At 43.9% G+C, this 26947-nt stretch overlaps 1 pseudogene; it reads left to right on the plus strand.

The window, feature by feature from the left end:
• The window catches only part of LOC146181138 (RAC serine/threonine-protein kinase pseudogene), a 37504-nt pseudogene extending 28194 nt beyond the window's left edge, over positions 1–9310 (plus strand).
• Positions 9311–26947: the final 17637 nt, after the last annotated feature.

Here is a 26947-nt window from a genome sequence, read left to right on the forward strand (position 1 = left end):
ACATTTAAAACTCTCCGATTCATCTATGTGATGAATCCATACACCACCAACAGGCAAGCTGGGTGTAGCGAATCCCGAAGTTTTGTTTGCAGTCTGATATGCTGCCGCATAGGGTAAATACGTTTGATAATATACTGTCGCTCCAGTGATACGTCGAAGACCGAATTATATTTAAAAAGCAGTTGTCAAACGCCACACGGCAATATGGACCAAATGAACATACCCACCGCAGCCGCCTCCAGCTGAGGAGCGTCTGCTAGCGACGCCGCCGGTGGTACATGGTCGTCTTCAACTGTGCGCTGTCCGTTTATCGTTCTGTGAATGGTCCCGTAAATCGTCAAAGTTGCAGTACTTGCTAGGGAATGTGGTGTACGATGCAGCAATGTCGGACAGCGTCAAAAGATTGTCGAAATCAGGTTAAGAGCGCAACAATGCAAAGCTGCACATTGACGCTGTTGTGCACCCGGACCTATTTGCTACGCCTGAAACGCATTGGGAAGTCCTCCAGACTGACGCGGGAGCTCTGGCAGTATTTGGGCATGGCAAACATTGTAGTGTATTTGATTTTTTCTCCGAGTCGCTTCACTGGAGACACCGTCCAGGCATATAAGTTCCTGGAGGCATATAATTATTTTGAATCAGATGGGTACGCGCAAGCTCATCGACGGGCATATATGCTAGCTAAATGTTTTTTTTCTTTTATTTTCTTTTTCTCAGTGGTATTGCTATGGCTCTCATATATTATTCTGCGCTTTCTGGGGGGTTTCCTCGTCTTATTTTGTTTCTCCCCGTACGGCGCAGACTATGCAGCGCGTGCACGGACGTCAGAATATAAAGCCTGACAATATCTTCGCTTACGACTTGGTCACCGCATGCATGTATCGCGACTCAACTACATATTGATTCATGTTAATGCTTACCGCCTTTACTTAGCCACGATCGATGCTTTCCGTACGCAATTACGTCGTGCCCGTTATTTAGCGTTTTATTTCTCTCAATCTACAAAATGAACCGTGTCTCGACGGCATCATTACTGCCTTAAGCGGCTTGTGCGCGTCGCCAGCCTATGCAATGTTGTTTTTTTAACTTCTGCCATGCAACATGATATCGGGGCGTGGTACAAAATGTTTACCAAAACAAAAAGAAAGACAGCCGCTTGTGCGTCTCACCTCCTAGACGTGGAGGTTCGTCTGGAAACGCGCCGCATATATTTATTGATAAATGAGTTTTACAGAGGCATCAGACGCGAAATGTTGTCGCGTACATAAATTCATGGTTTTAAAAAAGTGCACCAGCTCTTAACAAAAAATTGCTCTCGGAGCTGAGAAGTCAGCTTTCTTGCGAACCGTTCTTTACTTATATTTTGTTTGGGCCGCGCTACCGGAATGCAATTCTAACTCGGATTCTAGACAAAGAGGGGTTTTAAAAGTAGATTATCTCCCCAGTGACGTAGCCCACTTTGTCACACATTTCTTAAAATCACTGGCCGATGTTGAACGACCCGCCAACACGTCTGGTAATCTTCGAAACGAGAAAAATGTTGCGGCAAGTTTGCTTGCATATGTTTCCGTGTCTCGCCCTCCCAACTCGCACCCCCTTACGTTTCAGTATATTTTAAAATGACTTCGCCTCGATAATGAAGTTTCATACTTTCGCGATCCGTTCCAGGATGTTCATAGTTCCTCTGTGCTGAATAAAAACATCATAGGTGTCCCGTGAAATTAGAAAACTGCTGTGAAATATTTCGGTTCCATGTATTCCTATGAGAGCTAAGCCTACTTTTCCCCCCAGCTGGCCAAGCCTGGCAGCAGAAGCGCCACCGCATCGCGTTTACGTCACAGATTGGTGTTGGTATAAATATGCGCACCAGATAAACGCTTAATGCGCAAATGTACAGGACGAACACGGACAAGATCATTTTGGGAATCCGATACATAGCAACCGATCATGAGCAGAGGTTTAGTCGCACCTATAAAACCTTCCTAGCAGACGCCGCTCATTATAACCCTTACCCTCTCAGGCTTTTCACTTTAATTTGTCTCCCACTGCCGCAGAGCGCTCGGTATTCGACGTTCTCGCGTTAGTTTAAAAGAAGGTGGCAGACTGTAAATGCATTTGTTTCAGTCAACATATAGAAACGTCGATAAATGTTAGTACAAATAACTTACTGAAGAGTGTGAAAGGCTATATACTCATATTACTTTGAATCCCACGTTCAAATTTGACCCCCCCCCCCCCCACACACACACTTCGGTATCCCTGAAGAAAAGCAAGCCATTACTTTCCGATAGTGTAACGAAACCCTAACAAATGACGAGAAATCGAATTTTAAAATGAATATTGCATAGTGTTGCTCAACATGTAAAAGGTAGCCAAATAGGCGTGTATCCATAACTCTAAGATGACTCAAAACTCAATGTAGTGTTATATACCTCACAATAATTCGATTTTTCTCAGCCTAGATGTAAAATAAAAGTTCAGTATATATACGTTTGTTTCAACACTCGTTTTAATGCACTTAGGCATCGTCTAAACGACAAAGGCAGTAAAAGAGTGTGGAACCCTAAATAAATAAACTTTAAACTTTATTTTTACATAAAGAAAAAACTTTAATCGAAACTTTTTAATTATATGTGTTGAAGAGGTGCGATATAATGCGTGCATTTAACACTCCAACAAAAGATTTGACGTCAAAGCTCGGGAGCTTTCGACGCGCGAAATGCGTCATTCTTTTTCCCAGTGACGTTATAAGCGCCACATTACTCAGAAAAAACGCCGCTCAAAAGTAGCGACTGAAAAGGTAGAATACATCTTATACGTATATTTATGTATTATCCTGCGCCATTGAAGCTTCGTGTATATTTCTTAAAACATTACGGAATTGCCCAGCGGCTACAAGAAACGTGTTGTTTTTCAGCTATTTTCGACGAATGCGCTAAAAACACAGAGGGATGATGAATCATAGAAGTGACTGTAAACAAAGAAGTATGGTTAGGACAACCTGGTAAATATACACAATGCCACAATACCAGTAAGTAAAAATAAGCCATAGGTTGGCATCGACAGGATTAGTAATTCTAGCTCTCTCGGGGGCGTACATCATATTTTTATTCGCACTTTCTGCTTATTTACCAAAAGATGAAACCCATGACTTTCAGCTTTGAGTTCAGCGATTGTGTCTATTTGTTTTTCTTCAAATTCTGAGTAAATGTTTTGGTTTATGCAATAGCCGAAAAATTTATCTTGGTTCCTAACACGCAGTAAACATGAGCGGAGCCATGTCGACTACTGCGGAGCCAAATCAAGTATTATTCTTGCATTAACCAGCATTGCACGGTCAATCCCTACGCTACAATGAAGAGGCTTCAAGGAGTTGAAACGAGGGTGATGCGGAATATTGCATTTGGACAGTAATTTGCGTACTTCATGCTTTACTGCCATCCTTGAAATTGTTTGCAATGCAGGAATAAAAATAATTCCCGATTTCTAGCTAACTGAATACATTATTTAGGGTAATATTCCCCTAATCGTTATTGCCCAACCAGGATGCTTTTCAATGTGCGGTACGTTTGGTCATCCGTGCTGCATAATGTTTTATATGCGCAGTTTAGTTAACAGTAATAATGCAACAGCGCTGAAATGTTTCTTTTTAATAATGGTAAATGTTTTTGGGTTATAGCGCATATGTTGGCTACATTTACAAAATATACTAATGTCCTTATCTTAGCACTGAGATAAACCCGTCAAATCCCGAATAAAACATGCTGCATACACGTAGAGATCTAAACACGTTACTGAAACGCAATGAAGCAATGTTGCTCAAAAGCGGCACGTTTTCCAGCATTTTTGCGGAACATTTTATGTAGTCTTCACCAGTTCTAAGCTGTAACGTCAATGTTTATGTGAAGAATACTGCGTACAGAAGTCTCTCACGTGAAGTTTGAGATAGGATTGAACACGAAATATTTCCTTATGTAACATTAATGAGAAATTTTGCGATCAGTGCAGAACCTGCACTGGGACATTGCGAAAGCCTAGCGTTGCTTCTCTTGCTGCTACGCTAGATGCGTCATAACTTTTATTGCATTGCATACTTGATATAACTTGCTTACGTGACATAATGATGCCTACACTTTGTGCCAGTCATCCTTGTCATGTTACTTCGTACGCTGAATTGATTACATGATCAATTTTCAGGAGGTCATTCTCATCATGTGACTTGACAGCGTGATCCACTTTTTGATAGTGGCATGCACCCTTATTTTCAAATATGACCCATGTCATATCATGCCACTAATTCCGTCATGCGGTTGACAGTAATGGTGGCCGTGAGACTGTCATATTGGAGTGACGACGTGATCAAATGCTAGTTGGAACATATTAATGTGCTGTTTTGACAACTCATCGTTTTCATATGTTTTTGAAATGACAATAATCCCGTCAATATTTCCAGCAAGTCTTCGTTGCCATGACTTTATATCTTAAAATGCTGTGACGTCTTCAAGTGCTAGTTCCAGCATACTACACAAAATATATTAGTCTCACGCTTTTCCGCCATCATACTCACCATCTTCTCGGACTCTCGAGAGGACGTGAGTGGGCAGAATTTCGGGTCTGCGGTCCACTACAGGCTTCATATTTCGCGTATTGTGAGCCCTACAAGACTTTCGCCTTAATGCACCAATGTGAAAAATACTCTCAGGTAACGTTTGAGATGGGATTGAACACTATATATTTCCTTATGTAACATTAATGAGAATTTTGCGATCAGGGCAGAACCTGCACTGGGACATTGCGTAAGCCTAGCGTTGCTTCTACTACTGCTACGCTAGATGCGTGATAACTTTTATTGCATTGCATCCTTGATATAACTTGCTTACGTGACATAATTATATCATATCATTTTGAAATGACAATAATCCCGTCATTATTTCCAGCAAGTCTTCGTTGCCATGACTTTATTTCTAGGCGCATTTACACAGCGAGCGCATTAAACTGATTTTAGATACATGCTTACGTTTGATTGCTCAACACTCATTCACTGACTGCAATAGCTTCCATTCGATGGAAATTTCGGCATGGCCCTTGGAATGTAGGAAGAAATCAAGCCACCGCAGTACAGCCTTCAAATATTAGCCTACTCTGCCATTCGAAACGTCCTCGGACTATTAACGAACGGAACTTCTAAGGCATGTGAAAACGGCAACGCCTTAGCCTGGACGAGCGATATTTGTAATGAGTTGTATTCTTTTTTCCGTACCCTAGTTATTAGTCAGTACAGAGACGCGGGAGGTGTAAGTTAAACACGCAGGTCGTTGAAGCGCTATCCGCTGCGACCATACTGGCAATAGGAACAGCGGGCCCACTTTTTGCTTACGTGCCTGCTGAGCAAGATACTGGGTCGTGCTTAGCGTTTGTTTTGGGTGCTCTCCTCCCCACACACTGCAGCGGCGCCCTCGGCAAACACGGTTCAGCGCGTGGGCGGCCGGTTGGAACCGGTTCACAGACCGGGAGGACGCTGGCGACGTCTTCGGTTAATAGAAGAACGCCAAAATCGTGTGTGTGCGTGTTACGCCACCGAGTTTCCGAGAATGGGTGACCAGGAGGTCCCCGGACCCAGATCGAGAACGCGACGTCGTACGACGCACTCGGGTCACGCGACCCAGCTGCACCCGGTGGCACGTGGCAGGATCCTTTGTGTTGGGGTAGCAGCAATAATCGATTAGGCCGCGGCAGGAGCGAACTGAAGTGTCGCGTGAAATGACGCAATTGTCTCCGTCTTCACAGTTGCTAACCGTAAAAAAACATAGTTGCGATTTAATCAGTTAAATCGTATTAACTAGTCTAGTATCACGCCATTGTATTGCGAGAAATATACGAACTGACGTTTGGGAGGAAATCGTGGGTAGAACTGGCACAGGACGGGTTGCACTGGAGATATACACCAGTGACGTTTGCCATACAGTCGGTATAGTGTCTCTGATGATGAGGATTATGATAATATAAAAATGCAAATGAGCGCAAGCAGAGTGGTACGGTGAATAGCATTCTACCAACTGAAGGTTTTAGCAGGCTAGACCAAAAAACAAAATGTAGTTATAAAAACTAAATCGGTGACGAATGCAAAATTATTATGGGTTTCACTGTGAACAACTTAAACCGACTATTTGATGTTGTCGTCAGAATGCCGTTAGAAGTAGAAGGTGATAGCGCCAATACTTCCCTGCTAACTCTAGGCTAATACGGCCTCTGCGGGGGATAAAATATGTTTATGCATGCATATGGTTTCGGAGGAAATATGTTTGGAACGTACCTGTTCGGAAGGTTTTCTTTGATCTTTTCTCGCATGCTTTCTAATATTCACAACTACTTATCAAATTTCGGTGTCTTTCTCATGGTTGCTGGTTCGTCAGATGCCTCCTTTTCCAATGGCGCTGTTGAGGCAACGCCGTACTGCCCAAATCATAAAATCACCTGACGCACAAAGCGTACCTTCATACACCATATGCAGAATAGACCTCTTTAAGAACTCCCGAAGTATTGCCCGCGATTCTTTCTTTTTGCAAACCGCACCATTGACAGAGACTACAGCAACGCATGATGAGGGCGCAGATTCCGTCATGAAACTCGATGTCACTGCAAACTCTCACTGCCCATATTGTCCTTTGAAATCAATATTTCACGTATGGATTGAGCTATTTAGCGACCATGCGTAAAATAGGATAAAAATTAAGATAACAACATTGTTTCTTTATGTTTCGCAATACCTACACAGCGGGCAAAGAGCGTGAGCTTTCAGGCGTGGATCGAGCCATCGATTGTGCCACGCTATTTCATCATCGAGGATAGGTAGTGAGAATTTTAAAGAAATTGGAATAGCAATCTTTACAGCTCTTGAAGTGCTTTGGCAAGCGTCCGCAAGGTTGTTCACGATGTGTAGAAATAAACAAGTGAACGGACTGCTGAACACTTGCCAGAGCACTGTAGGTAAAGTAAAATTACCTTCCTTTTCTAGACTCCACTCATACCTTAGGACATTGTAAAAATTAAGTAATGAGGAAAATGTTTGAAACCTACACAATTGCGAAATGCAGTAGTGGAAGGTGCATTAGCAGATTTCCTGGTTATCTCGCTACAAAAGAACGAAATGCATTATTGCGCATTTACTTTTTCACAACAATCTTCTTGAGCTAGCTCTGTTCACAAATATTAGGTTTTTTTTAATGTGGATTTTGGAACTCATCAAAAATCTGCGCATCTGTGTGGTTGTTTAGTGATTGGACGTTTTTTTCTTTAGATTACATTCAGGTGTAAATGTGGCACTGGTACCATCCTGTACTTCATTCTACTGTCAAAAAGGAATATTGTTATAGAGCATAATTTTTATTACCCTTTTTTCCCTCAAAAATGAAGGCTCTCTCTTTCCCTTCTTTAAAAGCACGTGACACCTTTCAGGTATCCTAGCTAGCTCCAATAATTCACGAAGTAAACAAAGAAACATCGCGGGGCGTACTGAAGAAACATCGTGTACTGAAGCAACGTGTTAGATGGGCTGCTGGTTGAAGTACCATAACTCCTAGGGTGCATTGTAGCGGCTGTAGAATAGATCAAGTGAACGCAGAATTGCTTTACTTGCAGGAGGAAGTATATAGGATCCAGATTAGATATCTTGACGGCTGTTTCAGGAACAAGGCGCATACCGATACCGCGTATCATAATGACGCGATCTGGATGAGCAGCTTGAATGTATTTCGCTGCTACGCGATCACTTTATGTGGCAGTATTTCAATTGCATGGGTCAGCAACACGGAGGAAGACAAGTTTAACAATGTCTCATTTCATTTTCTGTGTGTCCTGTGGCGTACCCTCCTTTACACTGTTTCAAAATCAAAGCAATTATTTCTTGTCTAGATATAACTTGGTGGTCAGGAAATTGTTATAGCGAGCCTCTGCTGCGAATGTTTAGTGAAGGTCACAGAGCCCCTTTCCGAAGCTGGTAGCTCTAATTCCTTAAGCGTTATCTCCACAGAAATTCACCTCTGCTGTCGTCTCAGTCTTTCGGTGGACTACTTATTTTATTTGAAAATTCTCACAAGTTATAAATATTTGAATAAACTTTGGATTTGGAGTTTTTTTAATTTACCACTCTTCAATAATTCTTCACTTTGGTTCTTAGCCACACTATATGTATTCTAATCGACAGCTAAGCTTAGTTATCAGTATTCGATCACGTTTTTAAAAGCCGTTGTGAAATTGGAAACTATAACACTCTTCCACGTGTATTGGGTCAATATGAGAACCCGAAGTAAACATTGCTGTGATTACAAGCCCTGTCACTACACAGGCTAACTTTGAATTCCTCAAAAAGCTGGGCAAGGGCACCTTTGGCAAGGTGGTGCTGTGCCGCGAGAAATCCACGGAGTCCCTGTGCACGATCAAGATCTTCAATAAGCAGGTGTTCATTTACACGGACCAGGTGGCACACACACTCACCGAGAATCTCGCCCTGCACAGCACTACGAACCCGTTCCTCATCTAGCTGCGCTACTCGTTCCAGATGGTCAGCCGCCTCTGTTTTGTCATGGAACGTCAACGGTGGCGAGCTCTTCTTTCACTTCTCCACTTGTAGAAGCGCGCGCGCTTCTAGTGGACCGAGATCCTCCTAGCGCTCGATTACCTTCACTGTCCGGGCCTCATATACCGGGACCTGAAGTTGGAGAATCTACTGGTGGACAAGGGAGGGCATGTCAAGACTGCCAATTTTGGCCTCTGCAAGGAGAACGTCTCTTTCGGGACAACCATCAAGACGTTGTGCGGCACGCTCAAATATCTGGCACCCGAGGTGCTGGAGGACACGGACTATGGCCACGCATTCGAGTGGTGGGGTCTCAGAGGGGTCATGTATGAGATGACGCGCAGCCGGCTGCACTTCTACAGCCATGACCACGACGTCCTCTTCGAGCTGATCCTGATCGAGGAGGTTACGTACCCCTAGAGTATGAGCCCCAAGGAACGCCACCTGCTGTCGGGTCTGCTCGTCAAGAACCCCAGTCATCGGCTCGGTGGATCTGTCAATGATCGCCGCCGACATCAAGGTGCCCCTCTTTTTCTGATAAGTCAATTGGGGCGATGTGGCGCAGAAGATGTTTACCCCACTTTTAAAGCCACTTGTGACCTCCGACATGGACACACGCTACTTCGACCAGGAATTTGCGGGTGACACCGTCGAGCTCACTCCGGCCGAAGAGGGCCCCTGAACTCAATATCGGAGGAGTTTGAGTAGCCCTACTTCGAACAGTTCTCATACTAACGCTGCACGGGTGCCCTCTGTGGGAATAGCCGCGGCTACTCGGCAAGCGATCTTAAGGCTATCCTTTCTTGAGCAGTGAGGGAAAGGGAGAGACAGATTTTGTGCCGTCGTCGTGGAACTGCATTCATGAACAGTGTGACGGCACAGCTGAGCCAAAAAACGCGTCGTTAGGGCCATCATTGTGGCCGCGTAGGTTGGGCCACAGTGGAAAAAAGGCACAACCCCCGAAGAGCCGGCACAATCCATGAAGAGCATAGGGGTGAAGAGCACTGTTACAGTTTGGTTTCGGTGCCAGCAGTGATAACAGAGGATGAGGTCGTTGGAACCATGCGTACAGTACTACAGCTCTGGTGTCACATAGTGCTCGAACCAGCAGTGCTCGTGTTTTTTACATAATTCTCTGCATCGCTCCCCGTCATTGAAACCGTAGAATTCTTCATGTGGCAATAATTGATGGCGAAACGTTCCATTTATAGCTAATATCATCTCAACGACTGGTTTTGATGCGCCGTGCTGTCATGTATCACATTTCTATGTAGTCCACATCATTTTCACTTGTTAGAAGGAGAGAGCTCTGTAGATGGTGAGTTGTTGCGTTGTGCACATTATTGCATTTTTACATTGTCTTTGAGAATGTGATAAATGTTTGGAAGAGAATGGGGTCTTACTGCACAAGTTCTAATAAACTTATAGTATTGTTAATTCCGCGGTCTCTGGAAAGATCTTTAAGAGGGCAGTGTAACAGAGCAAAAATGAAAGCACTTGTTATAACATGTAAGGTCAGTCTTTTGTTATGCTGTTATGAGATGGTCTTTGCATGCTAAGAATAATGCTGTGTGTGGTTAGGATAATGCAACTGGGATCTTTGTAGTGGGGCAGCTTTTTGCGACCCTCTTTTAAAAGCTGCCTCTTACCTGCACGGGTGCATTTTTGTCCGCACTTGGACGCCTTTGCGTATTTTTTTCCGCCTCCACTGTATTGTAGCAAATCCTGTGCTTAGATGCACTTGTTTCTGCCCATCTAAAACTACGATGGGGGGTTGGATGATTTGTGCTGACTAATCAGTCACCCCGCATTGTAGTGCTTCCTGATACTGCCGCTGTTATTTCTTGTTCAGGCCACAGGAACACCGGTTTCATGCTGAGAAATACATGGTGAAGAATCTTTTTTTTTATTTTTTTTTCCCTCCATGACCTACTTTCTTCTCACTGCTTCTCCCTCTCCCCAGATTTTTTCTTCGGAAGCAAAAGCGTATTGAAACCCCTGCGAGTAATGATCGCTCTGCCCAGACGAAGACAAGTCCACTCGTTGAAACGTTGGCTCTACCTGCGAACTGAAGCTCCCCCCCCTCCCCCCTTTACCCTTGTTCAGTGCTGTCTCATACTGTCTAAGCCACCTTCTTCCTCTCGTTCTACACTGATCTGAAATAATAATATAACTTTTGGCCATGGATTCACTGAAATCATCAATGGGGTAAAAGCACTCGGTGTTTATTTCCCAAAAATATCTCCTGGGAGACTGAGGTTTGGATCGCTAGCGTTCCAGGTCACTCGCTTCACGAATCAATTCATGCTCCTTTACACCGCGCATGCGCATGTATATGGCTTTTTAAAGCACTGTTTTCAGTTCAGTCAGTTCAGTCGTTCAGTCGTGTCCGACTCTTCGTGACCCTATGGACCATGTCACGCCACGCTTTCAGGTCTCTCACTATCTTCCTAACATCACACAACTTCATCTGCAGTGCCTCGAGGATGCCATCTAACCATCGCGTTCGCTGCCTACCCCTTCTCCAGCGACCCTCAACCTTTCCCAACATCAAATCTTTCTCCAGCGACTCCTCTTTTCTCATCAGATGACAAAAGTAGCTGAGCTTTAACTTTAGAATTTGACCATCCAATGAGCAGTCAGGGTTTATGGTCGACAATATTGACTGATTTGATCTTCTGGCAGTCCAAGGAACTTTCAAGAGTCTTCGCCAGCACCACAATTCAAACGCGTCAATTCTTCGGCGGTCAGCCTTTTTCACAGTCCAACTCTCGCATCCATACATCACAACTGGAAAGACCATAGCACGAGCTATACGAAATTCGCAGACTAATGTTTCTGCTCTTTACTAGGCGGTCAAGGCTAACCATTGCTCTCTTTCCCAGAAGCAGGCGTCTCCTAATTTCATGGCTACAGTCTCCTTCCGAGGTAATCTTGGAGCCCAAGAACACAAAATCTGTCACAGCTTCCACTTCATGTCCATTGATGCTCCAGGACTTGATAGGGCAAGACGCCATGATCTTTGTCTTTTTAATGTTCAGTTTAAGCCCAAACTTCTCACTCTCTTCTTGTATGCGCATCAGAAGTCTCATGAGTTCCACTTCACTTTCTGCTATTAAAGTGGTATCATCCGCATATCTAAGGTTGTTGATAAGTTTTCCAGCAATCTTCACTCCAGCTGAAGACTCGTCCAAACCGGCCTTCCTCATGATGCACTCTGCATATAGGTTAAATAGGCAGGGCGACAGTATGCAGCCTTGCCTCACTCCTTTCTCAATAGGAAACCAATCAGTAAGACCATGCCCAGTTCTGTCTGTGGCCTCTCGTCCTTCATACAGGTTCCTGAGGAGACAGATGAGGTGAATTGGAACTCCCATTTCTTGGAGAGCTTGCCCCAATCTGCTGTGATCTACGCAGTCAAACGCTTTCGCATAATCAATAAAGCAGAATTATATGGGTTTCTGGAACTCTCTTGCTTTTTGATGATCCAGCGAATGTTGGCAATTTGGTCTCTAGTTCCTCTGCCCTTGCGAAACCCAGCTTGCACGTTCGGACGCTCCCGATCCACATACTGCTGCAACCTTCCTTGGAGGATTTTCAACATCACCTTGCTAGCATGCGAAATAAGCGCGATCGTGCGGTAGTTTTACTGTTTTACCCCAAACGAAAAGGACCAGTCACTAATACCCTAGTTATATATCAGAGTTAACGGCGGTTACGTATACGTTATTTAAATCGAACTACAGTGCGTGCAGTTAGACGGAGAGCCTAACTTCAGTTATGCCGGTGAGCATAGATAAACCTTATAATTTTAACTACGTCAGTCAAGCAACTCATTAACAAACTGCTACCGCCATGTCGATCGAACAGAAGCGTATACACTGGTCCAATGGTTACAACAGAAGCATTATACGCATCCTGCAGGACAACCTGACAGTTCTGCAGGTCTAATACGCGCAAAGCGCAGATTTATTTACAGTGACGTTAAATGAATGAACAAAGCCTATCACTTTTATTGTGACCTCAACTTAGTTTAACATGGTGCAACGCATGGACCAAGACACTATTTGGTTTCGGAATGCAATTTTTTTCTTCTACAAAGAAAAGGAAACATATAGCTACCCAGTCCTTTCAAGGTAACTTAAGCATCTCATTTGTTTAAACTTACAAGTTATTGCGTGTATTCATCACTAATAATATCTCTTGGAATGGTCAGATTGACCATATCTCTGCTAATGCTAGCCGTTACATAAATTTTTAGAGCACAGTTTCAGACAGGCGTTCCTAAATTGAATAACTGGTTAAACATGACTTCACGAAGAGTTCTTCTCAAATATGGAGAAATATAGTGCGGCCTCCATACAAGAGAGCCAGAGGGACGCCAGTATTTGCGACTGAGGGTTTCTACACTATTTTTATAGGTGCATTAGGCATAACAAGAGGTGAGTACATCCGGAATTGTTTGCTAAGTGTCCTCACGTGTAGATCTAGTAAGAAGGTCGAATACATGTGCCGCAATACGGATTTACAAACTATTTCCACAAAAAAACAGTCTCTGATTTAAATAAATTACTGGAAGAGGTTGTTTCAATCCCGACACCATTTGAAAATGTTGTGGCGTGCTTTTTGTTGAGGTAACATTTTTTCACTAGTATGCGATTTTTCCCAGTTGTACTTTCGAGCAACATGTGGTTCCCGTCTTATTTTGATCATGTTTGTAGCGCATCATGTTTAAGCTTGAGTGCTAGAGTTGGCTGTATGATCGTCTTATCATAGCTTCCGCTGTATTAATCTGTTCTAGAAGTCGTTGTGTTCAGAATGTGATACATTGCCCCGAATCTTTGTCGTCTTATAATTGTTTATAATTCCATTTTTGTGTGCAATGTAGTATCTTCGTATAAATATATTTTTCTTACTATCGCCCCTACAATAATACCCTACGGGCCCTGTAGTAATCATAACAAATTTATATAGAGAAATAAAAAAAAATGAGAATGGTTCAACGCTGCTAAACCGAATGTGGAGCCAACGTATTAGCTACGGCTGAGCGAGTGTTCTTCCTCTTCGTCTCCTTCTCCGTCGTCTTCTTCTTCTTAGTGTTTTTCCTCTTCGTCTTCGCGACTGTTCGCAAAGTTGCTGGATATAGTTTGCAAAGTATTTTGATATTCTTCATTTACTTCTATCCGGTGTGCAGCACTTCTAAACAGTGGCGCTGTGGTGCATCGATCGGCATGGCAACCGATTGACCGTACGTGAAGCATTGTTGCTCTGAAACCAGCGTGGAGTAATCTGGTTGCTCGGCAGCATTTCCCGATTTGGCTCATGTGTAGCCCTTGATGATTTACGCCAGCTGCAGTAGAACTGTTTCATTCCTAACAGCCATGGAGTGCTTACCATAGCGTACACCCTTCTGGAAGCACGCAAGTCGGCAAGGCAGCTTATGCGCGCCTTGTAACGGCGATAATCCGGAAATTTGACTAAGTTTGCACAGTAAAGTAGTGTCCTCTAACGCGCAAGCATTACCTGCTACCTGTGTCCCAGACCACCAGCTCATAATCGATTAGCGTGCCTCTTTTTAAGCTTGCATGATATAAATAACAGTCTGAAGAACTTTGCAAACCTGATATTCAGTGCATGTTTTCACTCCCAAAAGAACCCTGCCGACTCTAAGATACCTGAGAAATAAGGTACCTCCCCTAATATGGACGTAATTTAGATCTACGCACATTTGCTATCGGATGTGTCAAATATATAAAGACCGTCCTTCTATTCTGCACCATTTTAGTGAATAGCTTAAAGCTGATGTGATAAGTACATGTGCATAACGGTACACTGTTCTGACTTCTACCCTACCTTTATATTCAAAAAGAATGTTGATAATTCTATATTTGAGAAATCCAAAAATTCAGGTAATAAAACCGGTTTTATGCCTAGAAACCTTACGAGATCAGGCCATATCAGAATACGTTTTATGTATGCCCGCTTTACTGGCTTCTTCATGCGTTTCTTGGAACACTGCAACTAAATAACCATAACCCGGTTGTAGGAAGGTTCGAGGTAATCCAGTTTACCCAGTTCAAGACCAGTCAAACTCATATTGGAATATTCTTATTGACATGGGCCAGTCTTCCATGCTAGCGCTGAGAAGCCTTCAAAATATTTTATACTTTCTCTCACAATGCAAAAGTACTGGTCTTAGTTGTGAAATTCCCCCTCATGCCTGCAAACAAAAAAAAAAGCAGACAACCAAAAAACACAAAACCACATGTCTTATCTACGTTGTTTAACAGAACCGAATACATCCACGCTCATGCACGCACACGCGTGCATAGCATAAACGGGATGTGTGTTTTTTAAGTGCCTGTGTGGCAGTGCGTAAAGAAAAGAACGGAATCGAGGTATCGGGACAAATTCTTGCCTGCAAGGAAGTTTTTATATATGATGGGCGAATTTGTCAACTGGCTGGAATGACGCTTAGATTCGCAATGTACGGGACAGTTTTCTCGCAAACAGTCCGGCATCACAAAAGGTGGAAAACACCATTTGTGTTCTTTCAAATTGGTAAGCTTGGAAACCGGCTGCTCGCGCTTCCTCGCAATTTTACATTTACATTTTACATTTTACAATTTTTACACATTAAATCTCTTTTTTTTTCATATAGAAATTCTTTAAAACAGTCTTCTTTTGCCGCCTTTCGCTTAGGATAATCTCTCAAACATTTTCGAAGGAACGACGAGTTGCAAAAAAGTCAATTTTCAGTTTTACATTCTGCACGGTACAGCGAGTTATTACCGCCTTAATATTTTTCTGTATTTTCAAAGTAAGATTTTTTATTCATCTCAATTTTGTAGCTATAGACCAGTAGTTATTGCCTTAATGCCGCATGAAATTTCTAAAAAAATTCGAAATGTCAATAAATGGCCGACTTCGATTGCAATTAAGAACATATCTCATGTTCATTAATATATTCCTCAATAATAGCCTGTACATTGCATATGTTAGGAATAAAAAACTGTTTCATGATATTGTTTAAAGTTAAAAACATAGATAGACAACTGAGCATCTCTTCTGCAAATATGAAATTTTTTTGTGTTACATTGTCGTGCGATATTCCCACTGAAACGTTTTCTTTGTATCATGCAGGTCTTGTTCTTAATTAGAATTAAAGTTGGTAGCTCTGAATTGGGTGCCTATGCTCGCTATTTTGTGCACTGGAATCATTTTGACATGTGAAGTTAGACATCGCTGGCAAATTTACCAATGCCGGCTCTTGGGTGCTGCTCTGCTACCGTGGGCGTAATTTTCGCTGAACACGGAGCTTTAGTAGAAGCCTTCAAGGAAAAACGGGCGACCAAGCTTCAATGCAGGCAAGCACAGCAGCGACGACACTATATTGCGTGTAACTAAACCTTATTTGTATGTAAACATTGCGGGAAGCGTAGCGATGACCGAGGGCTCGGCTGCTTGATACGCAGAGTAAGAAGGAGCGCAAAAGCTTGAGAAACACGCCAAATATTATGCATTACAAGCGCTGTATGGTGTTACTTTTCTCTCATGGGCCCACCGCTCGGTAAACTATTCTCTTCCTGGTTTAAGTTTTTCTTTCTGCTGTTTATACTGGGCCGTGGTGCAGGCTACGCTCTCCTGTGATTGAGCCCGCATTGAACATTTTGGCAGTAATCAATGTGTTAGAGTGCCCTTAAGATCAGCTGTGAAGTTGGTTATGCATGGTAGCCCACATTATTCAATTCCAGCTTTAGTTGTGCGTTAATCGTCAGTGTGTCATGAGATTGAGGCGCGGTGGTCGTTGTCTCTCTCGAAACGCTCGAAAGGACCTATGGAAACATGGAAACTCTAGAAAAAAGATACTGCCTTTGTTTTCTTACAAATGCGCAATGACTTCGCAGCAAAAAGCGTTTGCTTGAACCCTTGTTTTCATATGCCCCCGATGGTCGATTCAACGTACGCTGTTGCCCTGTTGGCTCCTAAAGGATGCTACTCCAGCTGACGCCGCAGGCCGCACCTGCTATACTGGGGCACTGGGACCAGTGCGGCCCCAGCGCACATACAGCGCTTCTCCCAGTGCATCGCGGATGCCAGCGACACACCAGCGTCAAAAGGCTAATCCCAGCGTTTTTCTCCCATCGCATCAGTGCAGACAGTGTCTTCCCGTTACTGCTCCAGTGAATATCGCAGACCTCCAGTGTGCCCAGCAGATCCAGTGCAAAACCAGCTCGAAAATCTTACAGGTTTCGCACTAGAGACGCTGGTTTTTGCAATAGGTATGTTATCTCAATTGTAAAATATTTCTGAATAGCAATTCATTTTATTAAAAAGTAAACACAACTATTTTTCAAAAGAAAAATGGAATGACTAGTCTACATTTGAGGAAAAAACGGGCTTGTGTACGCATTAATTTATAATTTTCCAGAACGTTTTTAGGAGATACCTTTTCAGCCAGATAGCGTTCATGCGATATTGCTGCGTAGACGATATACGTTTTTCAGCGTTTTCCTTGGTATTGACAGGTGTGGAGAGGCTCTCGCTCCATTTTCAATTGAAGCTGTGGACTAAGGTGCAAATGTAAATACTGCAGTCAATTTAAAGCCTCGGGAATGCAACTACAGCTACACAAAAGAAGGAAGACCCCTTTTATAGCTTTTAAAGAAATTGATGATAATGCCAGCGATCATGCAGTCGAGGCCGCCAAAAAAAAGCAGCAAGCTCAGAAAGCCGCCATTCTAATTGCCTAAATAAAGAACATCCAAAGAGGAATCTATGATGTAATGAGGGCTACTTTATGCTTAATAAACATCAGGAATTACACATTCCCTCTATTAAGTACGGATGCTCTACCAGCTGCAACACTGCAAAATGTTTAAATGCTTATGCTGAGACCTATTTCAACTACTGTGGTCCCAATTGCCCACAAAAACGGTGATAAACCATTACCTTCTTTAATAAAAAAAATGCCTTTCCATCTTTTGTCGTGCAAATATGATAAAACGAACATGTCTTTTCCTTTCATTTTTTGCTAGAAATTTATAATACGATATTCATGGAGAGCTTTAAAAGTATAAAATATCTATGCAGCCAAATGAGGAGTAAGTCCAAAACACCTGCGCCCTTTTTTAGGCACACATAGGGGCAGCACTTAGTATTATGATGACTGTTTATTTTAGGTAACACGGGCAACAAGGAGGTTGCATCTGGGATTGTTGCTTGGTGCAAGGAGCTGGACTATTTCGAAGTGCGACAGGTGGTTCGATGGACGGACATAGCTTCGCAATTTTATCCTAACTTGTATGTAAAAAAGGCTTAGCTGAGTCATTAAATGTGGGTTGATCAGTTACGACTGCCAAGTAAACTGCACGGCATGAACGCTGCGTTCTTTTACTTCTTGTATAAAAATATAGAGTAACGGATCATTAACAATGCTTTTTAGTGGTAAAACTGTAAAGAGTCTCAATTATGTGCTAATAACAAAACCAAAATAGAGAGATGTCAGTTGAACTCCACATAGTACCACAGTACCTTCTACCACGTTTTAATGTTGCGAATATAAATACTTAATATGGGAAGCGTTCTGTGTCTGAAAACATTTCTATTTTCTTTGAGTGCCACCGAGACGACAGTTTCGGTAAGTACGATTGCCTAACATAATCTGAATATAAATACTTCATCTCTTTGCTCTTTAGAACGTTCAGCAATACGTAAGCGCAAACATTGCAGTTCGTTCTGAAGAATGGTACTTTATGAGGACGTTTTCGGCAGGCACCACCGAAGGCTCCTCTTGACTACTTGTGCAGAAGGGCTGTTGTCGTCTCCCGTCCTCTACGTTGATTGCATGTAGTCATTTTGAGTCGCATCTGTCAGTGAGCTCCACGCAAATGTCGTGAAAGACCCAGTAGCACATAATGACAGTGTTGTCTACTACATTAGATTTTCTACTCTTCCACAGAATGCGAAAACGTGCCTTGAGTCGACCGAAGACATTTTCGACTACACGCCTGGCACCCGAAAGATGGAAGTTGAATGCCTTTGCAAGAGTCCCAGAGACGCCAAATTGGGATATGGCTTCATAATATCGTTTTTCAGTGAGAATATTTGAACAGCAAGCGAAGCGGCCGAATGCGCACACCTTCAAAAATTGTTTTCAAGCGAGGTTAATTCCACCTAAGCAGGGTATAAGCTACCCGTTGCATTTTCGCACCCGTTGCGAAGTGGAGAAGAGGATTATCTCCCTACCCATCTGAATGGGATTGCAGTATTTCTATTACTCTACACTGCTAGGTGCATCATTTGGTGTTTTCTGCTGCCACTACCTGCTACGCATGGCAGGTCAACCTTATGAAGATTAAAAGGCGCAATTCAAGAAGAATCGGCAAGAGCGGCGCTCTAATAACGCAAATTTATGGGATTAGTATTAAGGTGGTAGCAGTAAAGGATGTACAAAGATCGGATTGTGTTCCGATAAACTGATATCTTCCGCTTGATGGCAATAGGTGTTGGCAAGGAATGCACACATAATTTTCATGGACATGCATCAGCCGGCTGAACATTTTCTCGCAGACAAAGTTGCTTTCCCTGCCAGAGCCTCATGTATTGCATTGTTACTGATCAGGGCATAGAAATGCAATGAAGCAACTAAGAGGCTATAGAGCATGCATGTGGTGCATCACTGGTATTTTTGCATATCTGAGGGAATATGGGCCAATCCCTGGCACAAAAACAGTGCAGACGGCACGATCACATCATCGACGACATTCAATTGTATCACACATGCAGCCGAGAAAAAATTAGAGGGTCTCTTCGATGTCTCTTAAGACGAGAATGGCGAAAGCCTGCGCTTCCTATCCTATAATTTGCCTCCCATTGTTAGCCTCTTGTCGGCATTCATTGCAGTGCTACATATAATTATAATTGGTTTAGAGGAAATAAAGGCGCAGTATCTATCACACTTTCTCCGGCAAGTGTGAGTTTGGATTGTACATTATCGGTCCTGTGGCGTGGCTCTCCTCGGCGTGCATTCATGTATGGCATTGCAGATGGAAGGGACGCATCGCACCTCGGCCAATGAGAACTCCTCAAAAGCGGGACGCACTTTGTCCACGACAGCATGAACCATTAAAGGCTTCTCCTTAATATAGCCTATTTGAAGGGCTAAAGCAGAATCTGTGAAAACGCTCCTAGTAATCGTGAATCTCCATTCTTGTGTCTAAATTGTAGCTGGACGCCACCGCCAATCGAGGGGTTGCTGGCGCTATGTCTCCCGGGCGGCAATTATGATGAGGTTGAATCTAAAACCCTTGATTTCACACTCGAACTGTTGTAATTGCTGCATGGTTGGTTGGTTCACAGGAAGGGAAAGCCGCAGTACTGTGGGCACCTCACCCGCGCCGTTAGGGAAGGGAGGAAGGTGGAAGTGAAAGTGGAAAGAGAGAAAGGGGAGCCGTAGTGGATGGCAACGGAGTACTTTCGACCACCTGGGGATCTTTAACGTGCGCTGACATCGCAAAGCACACTGACGCCACTTCGTTTCGCCTCCATCGAAACGCAGCCGCCGTGGTCGGGTACGAACCCGGGAACTCCGGCACAGTAGTCGGGCGTCTTACCACTGCGCCACCCCGGCGGGGCTGCAATTTAGTACATTGTGCGAAATTGAAGTAGTGTTCCTATATCCGCGTGAGATCCGTAACGATATTAGGGTTCATTCTTATATGTCTGGCTACTGCATGGAGATGGTTTGGTTTGTGGTTTGTGGGGTTTAACGCCTCAAAGCAACTCAGGCTATGAGAGACGCTGTAGTGGAGGACTCCAGAAATTTCGACCACCTGGGGTTCCTTAATGTGCAATAAACACAGCCGCCGTGGTCGATTTCGAACCCTGGAACTCCGGACAGCAGACGCTCGTCTACTGTCCGGAGTTCCCGTATTCGAACCAGACCACGGCGGCTGCGTTTCGTTGGAGGCGAAACGATGTGGCGTCCGCGTGCTGTACGATGTCAGTGCACGTTAAAGATTCCCAGGTGGTCGAAATTACTCCGTAGCCCTCCACTACGGCTCCCCTTTCTCTCTTCCTACTTTCACTCCCACCTTCATCCTTTCCCTTACGACGCGCTTCAGGTGTCCACAGAGCAGGTGTGACAGATACGGCGCCTTTCCTTTCCTGTGAACCAATTACTACTACTACTACTACTACTACTACTACTACTACTACTACTACTACTACTACTACTACTACTACTACTACTGACATCGCACAGCAGACGGGCGCCTTGTTTTCGCCTCTATCGAAAAGATGCCGCCGACTTTTTATGCTTATATTAAGGCTCCGATCATGAAAAAAGCAAGAGAGTTCCAGAAACCCATCTACTTCTGCTTTATTGATTATGCGAAAGCGTTTGACTGCGTAGATCACAGCAGATTGTGGCAAGCTCTCCAAGAGATCGGAGTTCCAATTCACCTCATCTGTCTCCTCAGGAACCTGTATGAAGGACAAGAGGCCACAGTCAGAACAGGGCATGGTCTTACTCATTGGTTTCCGATTGAGAAAGGAGTGAGGCAAGGCTGCATACTGTCGCCCTGCCTATTTAACCTATATGCTGAGTGCATCATGAGGAAGGCCGGTCTGGACGAGTCTTTAGCTGGAGTGAAGATTGCTGTAAAACGTATCAACAACCTTAGATATGCGGATGATACCACTTTAATGGCAGAAAGTGAAGTGGAACTCAAGAGACTTCTGATGCGCGTACAAGAAGAGAGTGAGAAGTTTGGCCTTAAACTGAACATTAAAAAGACAAAGATCATGGCGTCTTGCCCTATCAAGTCATGGAGCATCAATGGACAAGAAGTGGAAGCTGTCGCAGATTTTCTCTTCTTGGGCTCCAAGATTACCTCGGAAGGAGACTGCAGCCATGAAATTAGGAGACGCCTGCTTCTGGGAAAGAGAGCAATGGTTAGCCTAAAGTTAAATTAGTTCACAGGAAGGGAAAGGCGCAGTAACTGTCACACTTGCTCTGTGGACACCCGAACCGCGCCGTAAGGGAAGGGAGGAAGGTGGGAATGAAAGTGGAAAGAGAGAAAGAGGAGCCGTAGTGGAGGGCTACGGAGTAATTTCGACCACCTGAGGATCTTTAACGTGCGCTGACATCGCACAGCACACGGACGCCACTTCGTTTCGCCTCCATCGAAACGCAGCCGCCGGGGTCGGGTTCGAACCCGGGAACTCCGGCACAGTAGTCGGGCGTCTTACCACTGCACCACCCCGGCGGGGCAACAATGGTTAGCCTTGACTGCCTAGTAATGAGCAGAGACATTAGTCTGCCAACCAAGATCCGTATAACTCGTGCTATGGTCTTTCCAGTTGTGATGTATGGATGCGAGAGTTGGACTGTGAAAAAGGCTGACCGCTGAAGAATTGACGCATTTGAATTGTGGTGCTGGCTAAGACTCCTGAGAGTATTCCCCTGACTGCTAGAAGATCAAATCAGTCGATATTGTCGACCATAAACCCTGACTGCTCATTGGAGGGTCAAATTCTAAAGTTAAAGCTCAGCTACTTTGGTCATCTGATGAGAAGAGAGGAGTCGCTGGAGAAAGATTTGATGTTGGGAAAGGTTGAGGGTCGCCGGAGAAGGGGTAGGCAGCGAACGCGATGGTTAGATGGCATCCTCGAGGCACTGCAGATGAAGTTATGTGATGTGAACGACTGAACTGAACTGAAGGCTCTGAAGCACTATCAACAGGCGTGGTGCGCTCATTGACCAACTCTATACAAATCACGACAGAGCACAGAGTGGTAGGCAACATCCATGTTAATAATCAGCACTCGCTCGGCCTGTACTGCACCTGAGTTTCTCTCCCGGCTTGGTCGTGTGGTCGGCAGCCATAAACACGTGTTTAGCAGTATACCTGACTTCATTCTGCAGCACTGCGACACCAGGTAGCGTGGTTTCACTAGCCGTATAACAAACCCTCTGTGATTGGAGAATATGAACGCTTAAAATATCGCACAGGTTGCTGCTTTGCGTGGTATTCGTGCACTGACTTGAGGAAGCAGGTTGTATTTTCATTCTATATTTATTTATTCAATTTACTCCTGAGATATTGCAAACAAACCTTGAAGTAAGCACCTTGAAAAGGCTTTCACCCTCCTGCAAAACCAACTGCGACATCATCATCATCAGCCTGACTATACCCACTGCAGGGCGATGGTCCTCCCGGTCCTGTGCTAGCTGCATCCACTTGACCCCTGCGAACATCTTAACCTCATCTGTCCACGTAACTTTCGGCCGCCCCCTGGTAATCTTTCCTTCCCTTGGAATCCAGTTTTGTAACCCTGTGCGACCATCGGTTGTCCTCTCTTCGCACTGCATGTCCTGCCCATGCCCATTTCTTCGTCTTGATTTCCACTGAATGTCAGTGACTTGAGTTATTTCTCTGACCCACTCTGCCCGTTTCCTATCTCTTAACGTTATTCCTACCATTTTTCTTTCCATAGCCATCTGCGTTGCCCTCAACTTAAGTAGAACCCTCTTTGTTAGCCTCCACGTTTCAGCCCCATAGGTCAGTACAGGTAAGATGAAGCTGTTGTACAATTTCCTCTTGAGCAATACCGGTAAGCGGCTAGTCGTAATCTGGGAGTGCTTGCCAAATGCGCTCCATCCCAATCTTATTCTTCTTGTTATTTCCTTTTCATGGTCCGGATCTGCGGTTACTACCTGTCCTAAGTAGACATATTTGGCTACTACTTCCAGTGCCTCGCTACCTAACGTAAATTGCTGTTCCTTCCCGAGACTGTTGAACATTACTTTAGTCTTCTGCTAATTGATTTTTAAAGCTACCTTTCTAATTTTCCTGTCTAGGTCATCAATCATTATTTGCAGTTCATCCCCCGAGTTACTTAGTAAGGCAATGTCATCAGTGTATCGCAGATTACTGAGGTATTCTCGATCTACCATTATCCCTAACTGCTCCCATTTCAAGTCTCTGAATACTTCCTCTAAGCAAGCTGTGAATAGTACTGGGGAGGTCGTGTCTCCTTGCCTAACACCTTTCTTTATGGGAATTTTGTTACATTCTTTATGCAGAACTATGGTTGCTGTGCAGTCCCTATATATATCTTCCAGCACATTCACTTACGGCTCGTCTACGCCTTGGTTTCGCAATGCCTGCATCACCGCCGAAGATTCAACTGAGTGAAATGCTTTTTCGTAATCAATAAATGCTATGTATAAGGGCTGGTTATATTCCGAGCATTTTTCTATCACCTGGTTGATGGTATGGATATGATCGATAGTAGAGTACCGTTTCCGAAAACCTGCTTGATCCTTTGCTTGATTGCAGTCTAAGGTTGTCCTGATTCTATTAGCGATAACCTTAGTAAATACCTTATAGGTAACAGACAGTAAGCTTACTGGTCTGTAATTTTTAGAGTCCTTAGAGTCCCCTTTCTTGTGAATGAGGATAATGTTTGCATTCTTCCATGGTTCCGGTACCGTCGATTGCTGCTTCGGTACTGTTCCGGTACTGCTTCGATAGCTAACTTAAACTGCTGTTCCTTGTTTAGGGACAGCATTACCTTAGTCTTCTGCATTTTGGTTTTCAAGCCTACCTTTCTAATTTTCCTGTCTAGGTCATCATTCTTTGCAGTTCATCCACTGAGTTAGTGAACAGGGCAACGTCATCCGCAAATCGCAGATTACTGAGGTATTCTCCATCTACCCTTATCTCTAACTGGTTCTATTCCAAGTCTCTGAATATTTTAGTTTTCGCGATGTTTATTGCATCAGGGCGTAAACATGCTATGATGGATGAAGGCTGTGGTCAAATTAGTGAAAAAAGGTAGACTGATGGAATCAAATCGAGGAGTGTATGATGATGTGGTCCCTGCCTCCAAGCCGCATATGACTGCGGATTATGGGGGGAGAGGCCAGCTACGAGCAGATGCCGGATCCGCGTTGGCTTGAGTGCTGGACATTCAAAGAGCAAAGTGATGGATGTCAGCTTCTGTATTTCTGGATTTACAGAGGGGGTTACCAGGGTGCGGATACCAATTTTGAAATTGAGGCCACTTTCTGATCACTGCCGGTGTTAGGGCCCCCCCAACTCTAATCCTCCGAAGCGCTGCCTCCTCGCATGGGTAAGACAGTGGGGGACGCTTACCGTACACGGAGGTATACGAGCACGTATACGGCGTCAGAGGTCTTCCTTTCTTGTCCAAAGTAAAAGTAGAGTAGCACTGTCCAATTTTATGAGGTTCGGCAATGTCGAGGTTGAGGGTAAAAGGCGTTTCGCAGATTCTGCCTGGCTTCGAGCACTTAAAAGGTCGCGCGGAGTAATAATGCCTCAGAATGTAAGTTTCTGTACACTTCTTCTAAGCAAGCTGTGAATAGTGAGAGGGAGATCGTGTGTTCTTGCTTAACATCTTTCTTTATAGGAACTTTGTTACTTTTTTTATGCAGAACTATGGTTCCTGTGCACCCCCTATATATATATCTCCCATCACTTTCACGTACGGCCCGTCTGCACCCTGATTTCGCAATGCCTGTGTTCGAATTTCGCGGCCAAAAAAAAAAGGGAACAAGTTTCTCAGCACATTATTTTAAGGTATTTGGTAGCCTAAAATTAAACCGGAGGTTTCAACATAGCAACAAAAAACCATGCAAGGCAAAACTACATGTTACCTAACGCGGCGGAAAACAAAGTGCCCTCGCAATTGAATCATCAATAATTGAAGAAAACACGAAATTGGCAGACTAGGGTTCATCGGAAAGAATTTGGTGAGAAAACACAGTGAAAAAACCGCAATCTAAATATGAGAAACACACTAACGAAGGTGCGCTGTGCCAAATTAATATTGTTACTCTTATGCAATAGTACTGCAAAGAAAGCTTCAGACTAGATATCGAAAGAGAAATTTACTGAGCTACAGATTCAGGTTGTATTTGATATTGCCATATCAGTTAGTTGTCAATTTGTAATCTGTGGCTGCTTTAACCTCAATAAGCGGTTATTTTCACATCTTTACGTGGTGGCAAGCAAGGAAAAGGCACCACATTGCGACAGGATGAACGATGATTTAATGGCAGGCCTAGCGCGAGGGCTCCTTTCGCGCCACTGCCAGTCTTCTTCGTAGCACTTCCCGAGGCCACCGAGCGATTGTCTCTATCGGTTCACTGAAGTTGGTGGTGACACTGACGGTGAGAATGTTCAAGAAGAGATAGAAGAGAATCATGCGCTTGCCACCACGATGACGATGATCATGATGATGATTGGGTGATCTGCCTCCCCTAGAGCTATTAGCCATCCGCCACAAAAGTGTCCATGCGACCGATGGCTCGAGGTCCGTAGGGCGGCTGGGTGGGGCGGGGACTCCGTGTTCGGGTTTTTCGGTTCTTCAAGTCCGTCGGGTTTTTGGCCATGGTCTCTGGTCCGTTCGCGTGTGCGCCTTGTCGTCAAATCCGTGGCTGGGGGCTGGACGGCGGTAGGTGCTCGGGTCTGAGCAAGAAGGGCTGGGGCGAAGTTGCGCGGCGATATGCCAGGGCTCTCTATCAGTGGTTCCGGCGTAAAGATGGCGTCGATACTCCAAGGCGAGGATGGAGATGATGTACGCCGCACTTCCAATCAAATTTTTAGTAGCGGAAAGCAAGAGAATGACACAACATAGCGGCATGATGAACGATGATTTAATGGCTGGCCTAGCGCGAGGGCTCCTCTCGCTCCACTGCCGATCTTCTTCTTCGTGAAATATTCTCATTCCAATGAACTATACCAGACGCTCACTATAGATATTTCTGCATTTGTTTGGATAAAATTAGTTTAATGCGTGGCTAATTTTACTTGAATGATGGATGCGTGCTCTTAATTCAAGGGGAGAGGTAAGAATAGTCATGTCTTTATGAGAAGAGAACTTTATAGTTGCGCAAGGATTAGTAAGGTGGGGCAATGTTAGCACCGAAAATATTACTGCTACAGTCATCAATGTTACTAGGAGTCACTGCACTTAATACCTTTTCTTGAAGATGATGTCAAAGCGATAAATATGCTTTATATTTTGAAACCAAAATTAATAGCTCTAATTTATATGTGAATAAAAGAACAAAAAGTAAACAGAGCGTCGTAATTGTAAAGGAAGTAGTATATCTCACATTAATTAACGTTTTCCACCCAAAGGTCATTTTTATATTCATTCTCAAATATTATTTCCATTGTAAATGGCCAATAGAAATACGTATTTAAAGAAAGAAACTGGTTTTATTAGTGAGTTACAATGACCAAGTTCAAATGCACCATTGTTTTGTGCCTAGACTGAAAAGGTGGACAACGGTGCATTTTGAATATTTTGCTTACCTTATTTGTTTTCAATTGT

Source organism: Amblyomma maculatum, chromosome 8, assembly GCF_055883805.1.
Source record: "Amblyomma maculatum isolate TAMU_Amacu chromosome 8, ASM5588380v1, whole genome shotgun sequence".
Taxonomy (NCBI): domain Eukaryota; kingdom Metazoa; phylum Arthropoda; class Arachnida; order Ixodida; family Ixodidae; genus Amblyomma; species Amblyomma maculatum.